Below are 19,634 nucleotides of genomic sequence, written 5' to 3' on the forward strand. Positions count from 1 at the left end.
GCAAACAGTGGGATAGACAAAATATTGGAAAAAAAATTCTTTTTTTGTGTCTCTGGACATGCTTTTTTCAAAAGCATTTCTCCCACTCTCCCACCTCCTTAGAAGGTGCACAGCCCCTGGAGCAAGGCAAAGAGGGATGGCAATTCCTGCTCAGGAACACAGCTGGCTCCCCCCTGGCTCACACACTGCAGAACAGAAACCCTGACAACCATCTCTGCCAGCAGATTTATGGTGCAGTTAGGGAAGAAATGAAGGTTAAGTGATGTGTGTGCCAAGCTGTGGCTATCACACACGTTGGAGTTAACTCATCCCACTGGCTTCAGCAGCGCTCTGTGTTGGAAAGCTGGCAGGGAAGGCAGCCACAGGGTAACCAGCAGTGGGAAAGGAGGGGGCAGACTCAGTGCCCCATCCCTTGGTTCGCCTAAACCTTCACCTCTGACCTCTCATGCTTATGAAAATTTTTTTTAAATGATATTATATAATAATTCTCACAGTGGAACAATAACCAAAGGAATCTCACGGCACAAGGTCAGCACAGAACCACCCTTATCACATTTAAATGCTCAGGTTTGTGGTAAGAAAACCCCTCTTCGCTCTCCCTCCTCCCCTGGTTTCTATCGTTGCCCAAGCAGGCTGGCTCCTGTCTGCGGGCTCAAATCAGCTGCTTCTAAATTCCTTTTGCCAGGTACAGGATCAGAACTGACACTTCTCTGCAGAGCTTTAAAAAATTCATTATCTAGTTAATAGCCAGGAAACTACCGCCTGATTTCTTGGGATATGAGAGCTTCCAAGCACTTCACAGGTCTCAGCGTCCAGGTCTTTGGACAATTCAACATTTAGCTTAGGATTCCTGGCAACAGACCTAAAGTATCCAATTTGGAAAGTCTGGATCCCACCCATCTGTCCTGTTGTGAGGCTTTGTTGGTGCTCACCCAGCAGGCACAAGGACACTTCAAAGCCCCCAGGCAATACAGTTCCAAACATAAAGCAACACTTTCCAGCAGACACCCAGAGAACTGCTGGAAATCCGCCTGGCATCTTCTCCAAGGCTCTTCACCTCAGCGGACAAATTATCTGCTGCAATCTAAGTGCTGGATTCCAATCCTGTTGAGAGTGTATTTTTATCAATGGCAATTTAAGGGGCTTTTTCCTTACCAGTACTAATATAATTAAGAGTATAAATAATGAAATACCATGCGGAGAGTGCTTTGAAGACGGAAAGCATTCCTTAAACACCAAGTAGTGCCCTTATAATTTATTAATTCCTTGGATTTCCCTACATCAAAAGAAGAAATGATACCTAATTCAACTGAATTTTAAAACACCATGCTGCAAGAAGAGATACATCTACCTTACTTGGGCCAGTCTGCAGAACAGGGGCCAAAAGAACAAGAAATGCTCCCAACCTTTTGAGCCTGCAGATACCAAGACAAAATGAGATAAAACCGGAGACAGAGGAGCACAGGGTGAGAACCTGATGGGTTTGGAGAATACTGATGAGGATTTAGAAAAAGATAAAAGAAGGAGGCAGGAACACAACAAGCAGTAAAAGCAAAGAAAAAGCTACAGAGACAAAGAGCAGACATGGAGCAAAGGGAGCCCAGAGCAGCTGTGAGTGCTCCTGGTTTGCTGCTGTCACCCTGTCACATTAACCAGAGCACAGAAAGACCTAAATCTCTTGGGCCACTGCTTGTTCAACTGGCTATCATAACTTCAGACAGCTGCACCTGTCCCTCCTCAACCTCAGCAAAAAAAAAAAAACACCCCACCCAACAGATCACAAATAACCAGTCTGCTATTAATATGTGAAAAGCCTCAGTAATTTAATCAGGTGCCACTTGGCACGGGATATCATCACACCAGATAACAGTGTGTGCTCTATTCTGGTGCAGCGACTGGGGAAAGAAGAAGCATACAACAGCTGGTTTGCCTCCCCTTTCCAGCTCTTACGGCTCCCTGAAAATATCCAGTGCATCCCTAAAATGTCCCTGGATGCTGGGGTGTCCCCTGCAGCACGCAGGACCTGCAAAGCCGGTCAGTGGGGTGGTGGCATTGCTGTAATTGCTAAGCAGGGTGAAGGCAGCAGAGCACAGGTGCCAGCCGCGGGTCCAGCTGCAGATTTGTGGTGTCACACCAAAAACGAGGGGCTTGTTGCTTGTCCTGTACCCCACTCATCACCTGATGGTGGTGAGGGGTCTGGAACACCTCTCCCACGAGGAGAGACTGTGGGAGCCGGGCCGGGTTAGCCTGGAGAAGACTGAGAGGGAATCTCATCAATCCATACAAATATCTCCGAGGTGTGTCAGGAGGATGGTGGAGACTTTTTGGCGTGCCCAGTGACAGGAGAAGGAGTAGCAGCCATAAACTAAAACACAAGGAGTCCCATCTCACCGTGAGGAAGAACTTCTTTCCATGAGGATGGCAGAGCACTGGAACGGCTGCCCAGGGACCAAACTCATCCCTGTGTCACCTGCTCCAGGGGACCCCACCTGGGCTGGGGGGTTGGACTGGGAGCTCCCTTCCAAACCCAGCTATTCTGGGACTCTGTGGTTAACACTCCAAGAGGAGAGCAGGGAGGAGAGAAACCCCTGGGAGAGAAACCACGAGGAGACAGCCCGAGGGAGCTCCCAGTCCGAGAACCAGGTGGGATTTACCTCCCAAGTCGTTCCCGTGCCAGACACAACTGAGAAAAGGCAGGGATCGGGTGTCTCAGAGGAGGAATTCCAGGCTGCTTTGTTGAAACGGGCAGGCAGAGCCCGGAGCAATTACACTTCTGGTAACAATTACCAGCATCACCCACCGGCTGCCAGGCGAGGAGCCTTGGCAGCCCCGCTTTCATTTGTCATTTCCACTCCAATTACCTGACAATGCCCGAAAATTGGCAGGAGAAGCCCCAACGAGGGGGAAGCACAGAGAGCACGGCACGGTCTGTGGGGATACCCATTAGCGGAGCAAGGAGGAGATGAAAGTAATTCAGGGACACATAAAGGATTCCCAGTGTCCACTGGGCTTGGATTTGATGTTTTATCTCTGGCAATGGGGAGCTGCTGCTGTGCTGAGTGTGTTTTTTAGATCTGGTATTTGCTGGCAGGTAATAGAAGCTCCTTGACAAGGGGGTTTTAATGGGCTCGTTCCAGCATGCCCACAACCAGAGAGCAACACGGGAACGGCTGGGCTCGGGATCCAAGTGGAAATTCAGCTCCTCTCAGTGGAAACAGCTTCAGTCCTACGCTCCCAGCAGAGCACAGAGCAGCTAAGGCAAAGCACAGGGCTTGATTAGCAGCACAGCAACACGAACACACTGTTCCAGGAATGGGAACTAGCTCTGCCCTTCTTCCAGTCAGGGAATTAAGAAGTTACATAAAGTAAAACGAGGTACTGTTTTCACAGCTCAACAGTCTGCCACATTTTCCAACTGTGAAAGTCTTTCGCCAGTTGTACCAGCCTCGTAAAAATCAAGAGCCTAAAAATAACATTTCCCAGCAGTCCTGAGATATTTCAGGGATAGGATATTCCAAAATATTCTTTAAATACTTAGGTGCTGTTGTAATCTTCATCCTATCTTTCACACAGACACCAGGAAAGGGCCCCAAATGAACCAAAAGCACTATGGTTTCAAATCATAGGTTCTAACCAGGACTTAAATCAGCACACAGAGGTCTTTGTTCAATATTTTGGGAGCAGCAGTGTTCCTTTAGAAAGGTTAATGCCTTTTGCTTTGTCACTACTACATTCACCCAAAACAACTTGCAGCCTCTCTGTAAACTTTCTTCTCACATTAAATCCATCTATAAATGGACATGGTGAATGACTGATAGCAAAAACAATGACTGTCTTCCCCCATCTTCCTATGCTGCAGATTTTTTCCATGCCCAGCTGTGTGTTTTGATGAACAGCACACGCCAGAAATTCTCCTCAGCATCCAGGAATAACATTTGGGGTCCTCCTGCTAGTTTTTCTCCCCTTTGCCCAAGTGGTCCCTAACCTGCCAACCGGCAAATTTCAAACATCCTGCCCCCAAAATGACTTCTGAGTGGGTATCAAACTGCTAATGGATGTCAAACCCAGAGTGCTTGACTGAACATCTGCAGAAAAGAAGGGAGGTAAAGGATTAAATTAATCTAAACTAGATCACAGCTTTAATGACAGCACTTATCACAGCATAATGGCTATTTCTGGAGCAGCAGGGGTGCCCGTCTCTGCTGTGTGATGCTCTGGATGCAGGTCATGTTCTGTCCCCTTCAAGTGATGCTGCTTGGTCCAAACTTGAAGCTGGGAGAGCCACCAGGACACCAGCAGTCAACAGCCAGTGAGAGATGTGTCAAATGGTGCAGTGAGGCTGCCAGAGGGATGTGGGATCTCAGTTAGGAATGCAGGTCATGGTGGGCCAAATGCTGCCATGCTAACTGCATCTCAGCCAGGGCAGAGTGAACAAGACAGACTAAGCCTTTTATCCCATTTCTAACAACAATAACAACAACAAAAAAACCTTGAAAACCATGAAAATCCTTGCAGCTGACTCAGCAGAGAAAGGAAATTTCCTTCAGTACCAGTCACAGCCCTCAGAAGCTCTGCACCAGGTGAAAGGTAACTCTAATTGTACTTCTTGAAGGCAACAATCCTCTCCTGAGCAATTCTGCAAGCGTCAGCAAATATAGAGCTATCTCCAATTCCAGGCTGGATATTCAGGAAGTGTCCTTTCCAAGCAAGGAATTACATGCCTCAAATCCTACTGTTGTCACTGTGGGTCCAAGCACAGTAATCTCCCTTCCAGCCCTCAGAAAATACAGCCCTTTCTGTCCTTATCTTCCATCTCAGCTCCCTGTGCAGCAGATTAATAAACCAGTTCTCTCTTCCCTTCCAAAGGGAAAGAGGACCCCTGCACAGTCATAAATCTTGGAGAAGAAAGGCTTCATTAAAGAGCAAAAATGATGAAGAAAAGTCTGTAGAATAAGGAAATGTGCAGACTGTCCTCATGTCCTCCATTATTGCTCTGGTTCACTGGGAGCTGCTGATATTCAACAAGGCGACAGTCTTATGTCCAAAACCAAATGGAAATAATGACAGCAGAAAGTGGGCAACACCTCAGTGCTTGACTCAAACACAGGCTCCCTGCTGCCTTCTGTTACAAATGATTCAATTAATTCACTCTGGCACACAGAAACTACAGGCCCAAAAATAAAATCAGGCTTAAGATACGCTGAAAAGGGCCAAGGTGATAGATGTGCTTGCGTGCTTCAGCGCTGTGAAGTGAGATCAAGTTCAGTGGGATCAAGAGGGGCAGCATGGGGGGAAGGAGGGAAGAAGTTAGGCAGCACAGTCCTTGCCATTCACTGGGTCACACATGCTTTAAAAATGATGATTATTTTTTTACAGTGACAACAAAATCCCACCAAACAACTGAGGAGACCTACAGCTAATTGCCCCTCTCTCTATGAAAGAAGGAATGCCAAGGGTACAAAAGCTTCTCGTGTCCAAGAGTGGTGAGGAGACTGAGGGAGAAGAGGCAAATCCTGTGCAATAACACCAACAGGGAAGCAGCCACGGCCAGAAGGTGCAGGGGAGCAAAAAGTAACTCCAGGGCTGGAAAGGCTGGCCAGATGAATCACAAACCATGGCTTTTCAGAGAAGAAGGCATCACAAGCAGCTGTGTGAGGCATTTAAACTCCCTCCCGTGCTGAGGCAGATAAAAGATGGACAGAGAAACGGGCCATGGGCTGGCCTCAGCAGGAGAAGTACCAGTCTATTAATTAGCATGATTGGCCATCAGTCAGAAATAAATCATGTTAGCCATTGGTAAGTGGCAGCATTCGACAGGAAACAAATTGCACATGTCTCTGAGCTCATGCTGGAACAGTTCCTTTTGCTTTCATTACTCAGAAGCACTGCGTGAAAGGTCATGGCAAAAAAAATATTTATTTAAAATTAAAGCCCTGTAATCCTATCTAAAGCATATTTATTTTTTCGATGCACACCACCATGACTCTGATGAGTGCACACCACCATGAATCTGGACCTGATTTCCAATACAGTGCCAGGGAGATGTCAGGAATTGCTCTGGAAATAACCATGATCCATACCTGGAGCATCTCTCCAATTTGCTCCCTTTACCACAGTTCCTCTTCTAGAGAAAAAACGATTTTACAAAAGCTGACTGTCCACAGGAGAAGCAAGCTCAGGGACAAAGATTATCACAACCTCTGGAGCTCCTGCACATGAATTTTTGGCTCTCACCCCCTTCCCAGTACTTAACATCTCTCTCAGAATAAATCTTGGAACAATTTATATGGCAAGCCCGTCATGGGGCTGCAGCAGCAGCAAGGCTGAGAGGGAGGACATGCATAAGCACTTACTTAGACTCTTGAAAACAGACTGAGGGGTTCCTAAATCTCTCCAGTGCTCATCGTTCACAACAGGGACAGTTTTATATCAAAGCACTTGGCTCCTTCACTGTAGTGATCTCTTAATCCACAGAAGGTGCTCCATGAAATATTTAGCAGAGGCAAAGCATATGCATCCCTTAAGTTCAGGCTGAGGAAGAAAATGCATCTTCCCTCCATCCTGAGGCAGCAAGAATGGGCTGGGTATGACACCAGGTAACACTTGAGAACGTGCTTTTGTTAACCATCTTAATTCTCCTTCTTTAACAAGCTTGCAGCAGTGCTTGGTAATGCGTTTTTCAAAGCACATCTCTGGCTCACACGAAGCCCTAGGGATCTCTGTCCACACAGATTCAGTGAGAGGAGGAGCACAGAGCTCTCCTCACGTCCCTCTCCATGCCATGGATATTTGCCAGGCTGGAGATTGCTCGCTGACATGGTGTGAGCCAATTCCTGTCAGGCTACTTCACGCTTGGTTAGAAATAATTGCTGCCTCATTACGAATTTAATCATGACACTGTGATATGGCAGAACTCTTCCTTGCAATCTCCTTCTCTTCCTTCTTCAAGAAGATGTGAAACAAATTGACCACTATGCAGCCTAGGTATTTTTAATTTTTTTTCCCTTCTCCTCAAAGAAGGAAATCCCATTTTCCAACATTTTGTTCATGCAGTTCTGCATGGCTTCAGAAACATCTGACATTGCTTTTAACTCCAGGTGCCTGCAGGGTCCTTGGGTTTTAAGTTTTTGTTCCTCTGCATCTACTTTGAGAAGATCTCAAACTAGAAGAGTCCCACACTTGAGGGTTTGCCTGTACCCTGAAGGATTCACAGTTTCCCAGAAGAATGCAGAGATTTAGGAAAAGTGGCACAGGAAACACTCTTGAGGGAAGTGTCCTCTCTACTGAATGGGTTAGGAAGGAAAAGCCCAGGATGGAGAGGGAGACGTTTCCCCTTAACACAGCTGTAAAACCTCAGAGATGATTCCACACTCTGCTTTCCCCATCTGCACTCCCTCTGTGCCCTGAATGTAGCTGATGCCATCACCAGCCTGGCACCTTCCTAGAGCTACAGAAATCCCACACCAGGGATGAATGGCATCCATCTGATTGCAGGGATCAACTCAGTTCTAAGGAAGAAGCCCTCCAAAGCAAAAGCAGGGTAATCTCCTTTGTTGCACAAGACTTACTGCTAAGAACGTTGCAGCAAAGCACAAAGGAACATTCCCAGAACTACAAATACTTAGAGCAGCTCCAATCACAATCACCATCTCTCCTGAAGATCTTGGTGATGGGAATTCCCAGCAGCCAGGCCTTGATGCTTCCAACACTTTCAGGTGTCTCCCTACCTGTTACTCCCTATGCTTTCAAAACCAGCAGCATGTAAATAAAGCACAACCTGATACCAAAAGAGAGTAGGGGATTTAGAAAAATACTCTGTTGTATTTTTCCTTCCTATCCCCCTCAGCAAAATAAAAAAAACGAGCTGGGAGATTAGAGACTGGTGAATTAACTTTCTTTCCTGCACAGCTCTTCCACTCCTCAGCACTGGCACCCTTCCCAGAGGTCTGTGCACAGCAGCGTGGATGGATGGCTTTTCCAAACACCTGCATCCATCATTTCATCTGACCTCCAGAGGCCACATTCTTCCCTGCATCTTTAGTTACTTTTATCTTAAAAAGAAAAAAGGAAAGCGGTGCGGGTCACCAGAGTGAAGCTGGCAGCCAGGCTGCCTCCCTTCCTTGCCTGCAGGGAAACAACCCTGGCTCCCTGGGTCAGCCACAGCTCCTGCACTGCACCAACCCAGAGGAGAGCCTGCCCCAAAGCACAGCCTTCACCCTGTGCCTGATGTTCCCCTCTCAGGGCCATGAGGAATGTTGTTTCAGGCTCTGGAAAGAAACTGCCATCATGTGCAGCCCATTTTTCAGGAGCTTGGGAACACAAAGTATTTCTGTGCTCTTTTCTGCAGTGCAGTAAATATTGGACTTTAAATCTACCTGACAGCTGCTTAAGTCCTGCTAGGAATCCAACCTTCAGGTTCTGGGACCTGAACTACAGCTGTGCCTGCCCCACCTCTGGAAGTGTTCAAAGCCAGGCTGGATGAGGCTTGGAGCAACCTGGTCTAGAGGAAGGTGTCCCTGGCCATGGCAGGGGGCTGGAAATGGCTGAGCTTTAGGTCACTGATGTCATTTATGACTGTCTCCTATTTCCAGGAATACACAGAAGTCCTTGCACAAGGGGACGTTGAACAGAGGATGTGCAGTGACAGAAGAGTGGGAAGTGGCTGCATTATCACCTTCCAGGACAAACCTCCTAAAACAGCAGCTAAACCTAGCAGGAATTGCAGCCATCCAGCATCCTCTTCTCCAAACACACACCAGAGAGCTTCACACTGAAGGGAGACTACTAAAAAAAAAGAGGAAAGCAAGCCTGCAACTCCTCTTAATACAGCACACTAAAAATCCTCCAGTTTCCCCTCACCTTCAAGAGGCCAGTGGAAGATGCTTGATGAAAGCCTCGAGACAGTCAGGGCTCTCCCTGCAAAAGCAGATTGCTCCAGGGAAATCCCAAATCCTCAGCTCCCACCGGGCTGAGACATTGAGACAGCCAAGACACGCTGTTCTCAGAAATGAGGATGTACAAAGGCAGAAAAAATTGCTTAACCCCCTATTAATCTGCAGAACTTTCCCTCCCCACGACAAAGAACAGAGAGAGGCAGAATTTCAGAGCCTAGCTCCGAGCACACTCGACTTGAAAAGAAGCCAGCTCATGGATTTTTTTCCCTCCCCTTCCCTGGATGATTAACCTGGGCACCACTCCCACGTCTGCAGACAGAGCACACCAAGACTGAAGTGCCCATGAGCTACGTGCACAAGTCCTGTCGTGTCCACCCCACCCCATCATTTGCACTGGAAAAATAGAGGTTTATACCTAAAGAGAGCTCTCCTCTCAGGGACAAGGATTAGCTGCCCCACTGGAGCTTTTGTAGCAAGCTTATCCAGACATTATCACAGCTGCATTTCCACCTTGGCTCTGCAGGTGCAAGGAAAATGTCATCCAGGATGGCAGGAAAAGGATGGGGTTTTGCCATGCTAAAGTGAGCATCTCTGGCTCCAAGAGCAAAAAGGAGGAAAACCTGGAGCAGAAAGACAGCAGACAGGTCCCCAGTCTCCTTGCTGGTGTGGCCATGGGAAAGAAGAGGGAGTTGTACTTCCAATAATCCCCTCCAGTCACATCACCTGCTTGGAATCATCAGCACATGGTTCCCACCACATGGCAGGGGATAAGGAAAGATCACAGAGACTATCCAACCCCCAGAGCCTGCTGGGAATGTTAATCCAGCCTCCTGCCATGACCCCCAGCAGCCCTGCTACGTGCACTCAGGGCAGAGAACTGAAATCCCCATGCCTGGCAAAGGGCTGGTTTGGGAAAACACAAAGTACCTTCAGAAAATCCATGACAGCAGGAGTTATTTCAACATGCTTTCACTACAGGGGAGGGGAGCATTGTCCACATCTTCCTAGAATGTCCTTCTTTCCTTTTTGTCATTTTGCCTTTCTTCTCCCTGATTTTTTCCCGTTTCTTACAGACATCATTCATTACATTCTTATCATTCAGCCCATTTCACATCATTTACCTTTCCCTGCTTGTTTTGGGGGCTGGCTCTGTTAATTGCTGTAACTTCCCAAAACTTCACCAGCTTCACCACTGTGCCATTGTGGCATTCACCAAATTTTGCCATTGCGTTACCATCTCCTCATTCAAATCTCTTTACAATGTTCAGACTGCAAAGCCTGCTTATCTTCCAATATTTAAGTTTTTAAACCTTCCCAGAACGTAAAGAGACTCTGAGAGGAGATGACATTTTACTGCTGCTTTGAAATACCTCTGAGGAAAAACAGGGTGAAGCATTCCAGTGAACCACCTTGTCTCAAGAAAACATTTGCTTCCAAGACCTAACAGTCTGAAGGAAAATCACTTTAGACAATGGACAATTTCTTCACGGACCAGAATGTAAAGCAGAACCAAGCCTGCCCATTTTGCTGACCCAAAACCCAAGGACTGCAAGTAATTATTGCTTTCAATGAAGGGACACAGCAGCCAGTGTGACGCTAGAAGAAAAACAAAAGCTCACACACCCTTAGGGTAAAAAAAAAATATCACATTTTCTCTCCAAAATGTCTCCTGTGGACGCTGTGCCCTAATTTTTAGGTGGTCACAAGTCCCATCCCAAAGGCTGAGATCTTGATTTGAGCAATGCCAATGTAATGTAAAAAAACCTGAATATTTCAGCTGGATGGGGCTGGCAAGTCCCTTCCTTCCAGATGTCATTTAAATTTTATAGAGAGGCATAAGAGAAGTGATTTATGCAAGATGGAAGTCCCAGGAGGAGCAGCCTGTCACACACAATACTCATACTTTGTCCACTGCTCCAGTGTAACAGCAAATTGCACAAATTCCAAGGAAGGATGGAGCAGGGAACCTCTCAGGAAACTGGCAGGAAAGCAGAGCTTTCCACTTCTGTTTCACAAAGCTGTTAATGAATGATGGCCACTCCTGCTTGGTGACCTTCACAAAACGAGCTGGCAGTGTCAGCTCTACGGTCACAGGTCTAAATCCCATCGGGATAGAAGTGTCCCCAGCCCAAGAGCCAAACCCCCATGAAATCTTAAGAGGGTGGAGTGATCTTTGATCCCTCCAAAGCACTTTGATCAGACAGCCAGGAGCAGCCAGAACCTGTGCAAGTTTTGGCTGCGATATGCCCTTTGTTAGCAATTTTTGAAAGTCAAGTATTCAGCACCAATAATTTGCTAGTGTAATATAACACAACTTGCTTGACCTCTCCAAAATCTCTGTCTGTAGGAGCCAGGAACATTTGCTGCCAACTTGAGAACCCTGGCTGTTCTAGGCACAAGCAGGGTGCCACCCTCATCCAAGAGCTGTTAGTTCGGAGGGAATTTATAACAGTGAGCAAAACCACCTTCAGGAAAAACTTGAGAGCAAGACCGTAAAAGGAGTAAAAGGAGGTTCTCCACAATAAATTCTTTAAAAGGGACCTGCTAAAGGCAGACAGGTCCCCTTCTGAAGGCCATTTCAGTACCTGCCACTGGGCAAACCAGAAATAAAGCCATGGTTCCTCGCTGCTCAAACACTGCAGTGCAACCAAGTCAGCAGAAACCCACCCTTCCTCCACCGCTAGATTTTCTTCTTCTCCCAGCAAAGCAATTATTCCTGCTGGTGTTCGTCCAGGGAAGGTCTCCTCCCTCTGCATGGGGCTAATGAATCAAAACCAAACCCTGCACTTAACAAAACCCACGTCTGACCCCGCATCAAAGCTGTCCCTTGCCCTGCTTTGATTCTCCTGCAGATAAACAAAATAAAACAAGTCTCTGGTCTCATTTCACCCTCTCCCCCAGGCAAGTTGAACTCCGGTCCTGCTAAGGACGGGCGCGCTAGAAATGCCCTTGTATAAACATTTGGCTTGTCTCAATTACTCCATCTTTGTGTGTTCAGCATTTTACAGACACACGAGCAAGCACAGGCTTCCTCTCCCCTCTTTCACTCCTTGCCACTTCCTACCTGCTTAAACTCAAGGCAGCCGATCCCTCTGTTAGGAGAGGAGTTAGAGCAGGGAGAATGGTGTGTGAAGTGCCTGTTTACATCTCCAGTGACTGAGGGAACCATTATCATCCATCCAGTTGTCACAGGCCTTTTGTATCATCTGCTCGGGCCATTAGGATTTAATTCCTTTACACCGTATCCAACAGCCATGTACTTGTAGGAACCTGCAATTAAGAGCAGCCAGGCACAGCTGCGAGAGCCGGGATGCTCATTCCCAGCCCTGTCAGTGCCAAAGGGGCACCTGGAATTCCATCCCAGAGCGCTAGGGAGAGAAAGGAGAAGCTGCAAGAGCATCTCTCTACCAAAATCTGCAGAAAGGACACCGCTCATGCTGCCAGGGGACAGCCCAGCTCTGCAGTAAGCCTTTTATTCCCAGCCAAGCAGCAATTCCTGGGACATCCACGTGCAAGCACCTATGGCTTTTTGCCTCCCTGCAGGCAGAGCTGGGAAAAAATAATAAAGAAGGCAGAGCCAAGAGTAATTTCAGTGTTGCCCAAAGCAGCAGAATGTGTTCCAGTGGCTAACCAGATCCAGCAAACCCTGCCAGTCAATTCCCCCTTCTTGGAAAGCTCACCCTCAGCACCGGTGTCAAAACCTCGTTAGAAACAACTGGTTTTTAATTGCTTTTCATTTCCATGTTTTCCCTAATTAAAGGCATTTTGGAGCTTCACGTAGACCGAGGCAGGTAAGAGGGATGCAAATTAGGACGAGGTTTACCCAGAAGGCCAGAAAACCTACTTTAGTCTTTTTAAAGGGAGACAAAAAAAGACCCGGCTCCAAAGCACCCAACTGTTGTCCTGACATGAAATTTTTTGGAAATCCTCCCAAAGGATCCATGATTTATAGGGTTTTTTTTCACACTTCCTATCAGTGCACCACAACAGGACTAAAAAGACTCAAAAAATAATAAGTTTTTTTTTAAAAAAAGGAAACATATTTAACAGACGCCTCAAGGAGAAACAAATAAACTAATTATCCTCAATACATGAAAATGCACCACAACAGGGCTAAAAAGACTCAAAAAATATTTTTTTTTTTTAAAAAAGGAAACGTATTTAACAGACGCCTCAAGGAGAAACAAATAAACTAATTATCCTCAATACATGAAAATGCTCTTCTCAGAAAATACCTTTCCTGAGCAAGCACAACTCACAGTGATACAGATAAATCCAAACAGCAGGAAGGAAAGGGGGTTAAATAGATGATCATAAACCCAAGATTGCTTCAGGAATGTTCAAGGCATCTACAGAAAAGTATTTCCCAGGCTTGACACAGGTCCCACACACAAAATAAATGCCTTGGTAAATAGAAATGTACAGGTGTTACCCAGCTGTAAACTAATTTTTAATTCCAATTTCCCCTCGTTTTAGGTATAAAGCATTCAGAAAAGGAATGCAGTGACTAAATGTTTGCACATATGGATCTATCAGTCTTTCCTCCCCCCTGCCCATGTGGATTTCTGGACTGTCAGAATTGGACATGCTTCTTTTAAAAAAATGCAATTAAGACCTTTCCATCATCGTGGCTCCAGGATTTTCTAGGCAGGCCCATTCCAAGTCGTTTGCAATTCGGCTGGGCCTGGACTTGCACGATTTTATTATTTTTGGTACCCGATTGGCTGCTTGCCCAACTCCCAGTTTGAGGAAAGCCACATCCCTCCTTCCTGAAAAACAAGCTGACAGAGATCCCATCGATGCTGCACTCATCAGCTCAGTAAAACTCCTCAGCATCAATCACCCTGAGCACAAAACACACGTGCACTTCCTGAGCTGCTCCTGAGGACAAGGGAGCAAGGCAGGGAAGAACAGGCAGCATCTGCTCCTTGTGTTGCTTTTCCTGCTGCAAGGAGCAGCTTTAGAGGAGGAATGAGGATTCCCTTTAGCTTGGAAAGGAAAAGAAAAAGGCATTTTGCAGCATTTTATGACAAATATGAAAATTCCAGCACTTCCCCTAAGAACATGTGTGCTGATCACAGAGCCTGTGCCTTGTTATCTGATGAAGCCCAAAGGCCAAAATATTTCTCTTCAGCTGCATCTAAACCGTGGGGAACCAAAAGCAATTCCTCTGAGCACTCACCTGCAGGGCAGTGCAGGGCCAGGCTTCTAGTCCTGGATCCCTTAAAGAAGACTTAAAAATGCATTTCAAAACCAAAACTGACTGAAATGTGTTCGCTGCCTGAAATTTACCTTTATTTAAATGGTACAACTTTTTCGCTTGCTTCCTACATCAAAAAGAGACACTGGGCAAGACTGGGGTTTTTTTAAGCCTTCCCAAACTGCATGAGAAAGATGACATTTTCAAAAGTCAGCATTTTCCAAACCAGCTGAGCTAAGTCAAGCTCCTGAGCCTAAATTTATGCATCAAAGTGTTCAGTGCTCCACTCCAAAAGTCCTGTGTTCAGCTGACCCTTCACAAGTCCCGTGGAGCCACCACACAGCTAAAAGAGCAGAGGAAAGAATCAAACCACAGGCAGGATCCCTAAATCCACAGCCTCACTTTAGGCTCCTGATCTTGAAAGAGCTACACAAATCACCTTAAATCACCTGTCCATAGACAGGGATTTGGGAGAGGACGGAGAGACAGCAGGGGAAATAATTTTAAAAATAATATTTTGAGAGAAAGCAATAGTTTAAAAAAGCACTCCCTTGGGTATTAGATCTCCTGTAGTTCCTTTAAGGACAAGCTACTCTCCACTTGATTGTTCAGCCAGGGTCACACTGACAGTGTCTGTAGTGACAAATGTCTAACACAACCCCAACTACCCAACTTCAAACAAACAGCTGAACGAAACAAGCACAAAAACTTTGTCACTGGCCACCAAAAGCGCTTTAAAGCAGACCCTTGGCTTTTCCTCCCCAGTTAATTCTCCCTGTCTGGAAAAGCTCAGTTCATTTAACTGGCCTTTCAGTCCCTCACCACGTCAATACCTGAGCTGCTAGGGGGTGAAATCACAAGTTGCAGACGAATTAATCCCACCCTGTCACGAACTCTTCCCCCAGAGCAGCCCTCCTCCATGCCCCGATTCCCAGCCCCAGCGCTGCCATCCGTGGGACTCTCTGCTGAGCAGATTTCACTTGCTAAGTCAGCAGAGATTTAGTCACTTTTCCCTGATCCAGGCTGTGCCTCCTCTGAGGGAGGCAGGGGAAATGCCAGCAGCACACGAGTGCCTGCAGTTCAGAGCAGAATGAAACTACACCCATTACAGGTGACAGCCGGATGAACTTGCATTTCTTGGACTTTAAATCAGATAACATTGCTTAGGATATTATATCAACATGCAGAAGCTCTTAACTTTCAGATTAAAACAAACCTGCAGCCAAAATGAGAACGCAGGGCTCCTATAAACCCTGCAGCACACCAGTCCAGCAACCACAGCGGCCACAACGAAGCTGATCTTCGGTGCTTCCTCCTCTGCCATTCCCACAAGTGGAAAAGGAATGGCCAAATGCACGTGGTGGCAGAATATCAGGAAGGATTGAGCATATCAGACAAACCAGGATTTGCTGACTAAGAGGAATTCAGCAAGGCATTAGCAGAAAGTTGTTATTAATTCGAGCTACCGAGGCTTTACCAGATAATGAGTTTAAAAGCTTGTGGTTTAAAATTCTACCATTAAAACACAAGAGGTAGAAGAAATTGCTTCAGTGGATTTAGACACTGAGGATTCTTTTTTTTCCACTTCCCACAGAGTATTCTCCTTTTCTACCCTCGTCATCCTATCCCATTTCGCATAGATTACAGCCCTGCTTCTGCATTTGTTTAATGAAGTTTACACAACATTAGAGGCACTTGATTTAGCTACCACAGCCACCATCTGTAATTAATCCTCCCAGGAACCAGGGCGCTGCACAGCTTGTTCCTGCAGGCTGGGTTTCTAATGTGGAACAAGCTTATGGCCTCCATAATTCTGGTCTCCCATCAGTTTTATGCCATCATAACTCCCAGGCATCCATTTGGCCACTCAGCCCAGCTGGTGGATGTTACCAGCAGGTGGGAAGGATGCCTTTGCCTCCTTCCTTTCCCTTTTCCCAGAGCAAGGAATAAAGCAGCACACCGTGATTTGGCCATTTCTGTGTGTATTGCTCTCATTCAGCAAGAGTTACAGCTTTTAAGCAAGGAAGACATGGCTTTTAATCCTGGGGCAGGAGTGGGCTTTACCTTCCACTCACACACAAGGAGTGTCAGTGGAGCAAGACAGAATTCCCTCAGCTTCCCCTTAGGTGTGATGTGAAAAGGCAGGAGAGATGAACACCACACCTTCCCCACAAGGATGTGCCTGTGCCACTGCACTTCCACAGATCCCACCCCAAAACTGCCTGGTTTGCAATGCAGGGGGGCCTCTGCTGCTTGATTCTGCTAATAAATTAATTAATTCTTGACTCTGGGCCAAAAGCTGCAGTTTAACCAAAGAGTAACTTTCAGGGGGAAAAAAAGCCAGCCATGATTTAAAGATTTCTAGTGATACAAAATAATTCATAGCACACGTCAGGAAACAGTTCCAATGATTTCCAATCTCCCCAGTAAAAGTCTACCTAGTTCCTAAGGTGAATTTATCTAGCTTTCATCTCCTGGCTCCTCCATTCTCTTATGGGTAGAAGAGGTTTATTTATAATAATTTCTGTTCCCTCTGTAGCATTCTACAAATTACCCCTTAACTTTCCCTTTGGGAACTGGTGCAGACAGAGCTCAAGTCCTTTGTAATGAGGAATCATGATCCCCTCCATCCTTGTGCATCCCCCCCACATCTCAGCACAAATCAACAGTGAAAAATCAGATTAATGTTCCTCCAGCTGTGGCAGCAGTGCCAAATACCCAGCTCATGTAATGCTGCTCCCCCTGAACTGTAAGCCCCTAATACTCACAGAGGAATTTTATCACGCCTTAACACTCGAGTCTTAACACACCAGGAGCCCCCAAAAGGTTTCACTGAATCACAGAACCATGGAATCCCTTAGGGTGGAAAAGACCTTCAAGACCATGGAGCCCAACCATCAACCCAGCAACGCCAAGGCCACCACCAACCCATGTCCCCAGCTGCCACATCCACAGGGCTTTTAAACCCCTCCAGGATGGGGACTCCACCACTGCACTGGGCAGGTTGTTTCCATGACTGTTTCACTGAAGAAATTTCCCCTAAAATTCCATGGAAACACCCCCTGGTACAACCTGAGGCCATTTGACTCTTGTCCTGTCACTCTGACCCCCTGTCAGGGAGTTGTAGGGACCAAGAAGGATCCTTGTTTTTTCCAAGCTGAGCCCCCCTCAGCTGCTCCTCACCAGACCTGTGCTCCAGACCCATTCCCCTCCCTGGACATGTCCCAGCCCCTCTGTGTCTTCCTTGGAGCCAAAATTGTCCCCAAGGGTGCAAGGGGGGATCTCCTTGCCAGTGGCCAGCACACAGGGACAGTCCCTGCCCAGGTCCTGCTGGCCACACTACTTCCAGAAAAAGCCAGGATGTTTGTGTCCTGTACTCAGATGTAATATATCATAATGTGGGGTGTTTTTTTGTAAATAATTCTCAAGTGTAGCTCTTTTTGCCCTTTCAGAAAGCCTGGAGACCCCCACCTAATTCACCCCTGCCTGTAGCCAGTTCTTTGGGACCAGAAACAACAAGAGCACTGGCCCTGGCCTCTGGGGCAAGATAAGAAGGAATGAATGCTTTTGTGGTAGGTTCCCCAGCTAAGCTGTTATGCATGCCCAAAGGACTCATGTGCAAACATGTTTTAGTGACTCCATAAATCACTGCTTCCCAAAGCAAATCCAGCTTTGTGTTTGTTTTGTGCACAAATCTGGTTGAGACAGACAACGAGGAGCAAGCCCTGAGCTTCTGAACCCTCTGCACAGAGGGTTCCCTTAAACAAATGAGATTTCCTTTCCTTGGGGCTGGGACATGTCCATGGGTACAGATCCAAGACACACCAGAAGGGGTTTTTTCTCTCCCAAATACCTTCATCTACAATCCCAGCAAAGGTGAGAGGTTTATCAGAGGTGGCCTAAATCCTGAATCAAAAACATTCAAAGAAACCTATTTTGAAAACAAACAAACAAACCCCTTGATGCACAGCCTCTTCTGCTTGATAAATTCTGCAGGACTTTTCTGCAGGTTTATTTTCTTTTAATGCTGTTCCAAGGAATTACCCAAAATACTGCCTTTACCAAAAGCCACTCTTCAGATGTGGTGTGCACAAAACAAACTGCAAAACAGGTGGCAGAAAACAAACCTCCAGCAAACCTGAGGGCTCAGAAATACAACCAACCACTGCTCAGTTCAGCTAAATGCAAAAATAAAAAAAAAAGTAAGATGCCTGCAGGAACTTTTATTTATTCATATACATGCTCACATTAAAATGCCAGGGAAAACACTAGGAGAAGGAACTTCCCTATAGAAAGAACCTTTGTCACTGGTAAAGTTGAAAATTTACTCTCTGTAAAGGATACCAAAAGATTCCTGCTCTTATTTCAAGGTCCCCACATGGACAACATGGTCAATAAAGCAACATTTGGAACACGAGGAGGCCAAAAGCTCATCAGAAAATCCTCTGGAAGTCTGTGTAAAGTGGTGATTAGGAGAAAGGGGAAATGAGGGGAGGCGAGAGAGAAATGCAGTTTTGTTTGGAATCCTAAAACACCATTTTCCAGCTCCTTCAGACACGTAGGGATCATCACCTTCCCAGTCCAAAGAGAAAAAACAAGCCCCACTCAAGGACCTCATTTGACTTCTCAGCAGCCACAGCAAGTGCCTTGCCAGGAAGCAGAGACACAAACACAAAGCACAGCTGGGAGCTGTTCCCAGGGAAGCCAAGGGCAAAGCAGGGATGGATTTCCAGCACCCCAAGGATAATCCTGTTTGACTGGAGCTAGAGCAACCCTGCTGGAACTACTGCAGGAACACGCACAGAGCACAAACCACAGCCCCTGCTGCCCAGTTCAGTCATGAGAATGTCACCTGGACACTGCAGCCACACTCAGGACAACAGAATGGGTGCAGCAAAGGCTTTGCCCTCAACACCTCTGGTATTCCAGCCTGGATTGCAGCCTCTGGATGCCAGAGCACGCTGCCCCTCACAGAAGGGGTTCAGAAGCACAAGAATCACAGAGGGAAATGCATTCCCATCCAGGGCTGCTGAGCATTAGGGTGTCTAAAGGCAGCCACGTGAAGGGAATCTCCACCCCACCTTTAACTCATCCCCCAAAGCCAGCTTCCTCTCTGAACTTCCAGATCCAATGCCAAATCGTTTCTTTACGTGTGTAGGTGGGAGCTTGGCTCAAATCTTCACACGTAGGGCCAAGACAAGGCACGAAAAAAAGAGACAGGGCAGCAGCTGGGCCTGCTGCAAATCCCTTGAAGGGAAGTGAGCAGGCAAATCCATGCTCTCTCTGGAAAACACCAACTGGCAAGGCTGTTGCCAGCCTGCAGCCCTGCTTCATGAAATGAGCTCAGTGCCTGGAAGGCTGACTGCCAGCACCAGGGTCAAGTGCTCAGCTGGGAAAATGCCCAGCTCCACCGACACCAAAGCAGCTCCAGCACTTAGAGCAGCTCAGGACTGGGAGGCCAGGAATGCAGGCTCTCCAAATAGAAATGTGCTGATCATGTTTCCATGAGCCTCCCCCCCCAGCTCCTCTGCAAGGCTGCA

The 19,634-nt window shown here is 46.8% G+C and overlaps 1 protein-coding gene across 1 annotated transcript in view; it reads right to left on the bottom strand.

Annotated features, from left to right (window-relative positions):
- FRAS1 (Fraser extracellular matrix complex subunit 1) overlaps nt 1-19,634 on the bottom strand; it is a 103,337-nt gene that overhangs the window by 73,786 nt on the left and 9,917 nt on the right. The gene's annotated exons all lie outside the window — the stretch shown is intronic.

Source organism: Pyrgilauda ruficollis, unplaced genomic scaffold (assembly GCF_017590135.1).
Source record: "Pyrgilauda ruficollis isolate IOZ18807 unplaced genomic scaffold, ASM1759013v1 scaffold139, whole genome shotgun sequence".
NCBI classification, from domain to species: domain Eukaryota; kingdom Metazoa; phylum Chordata; class Aves; order Passeriformes; family Passeridae; genus Pyrgilauda; species Pyrgilauda ruficollis.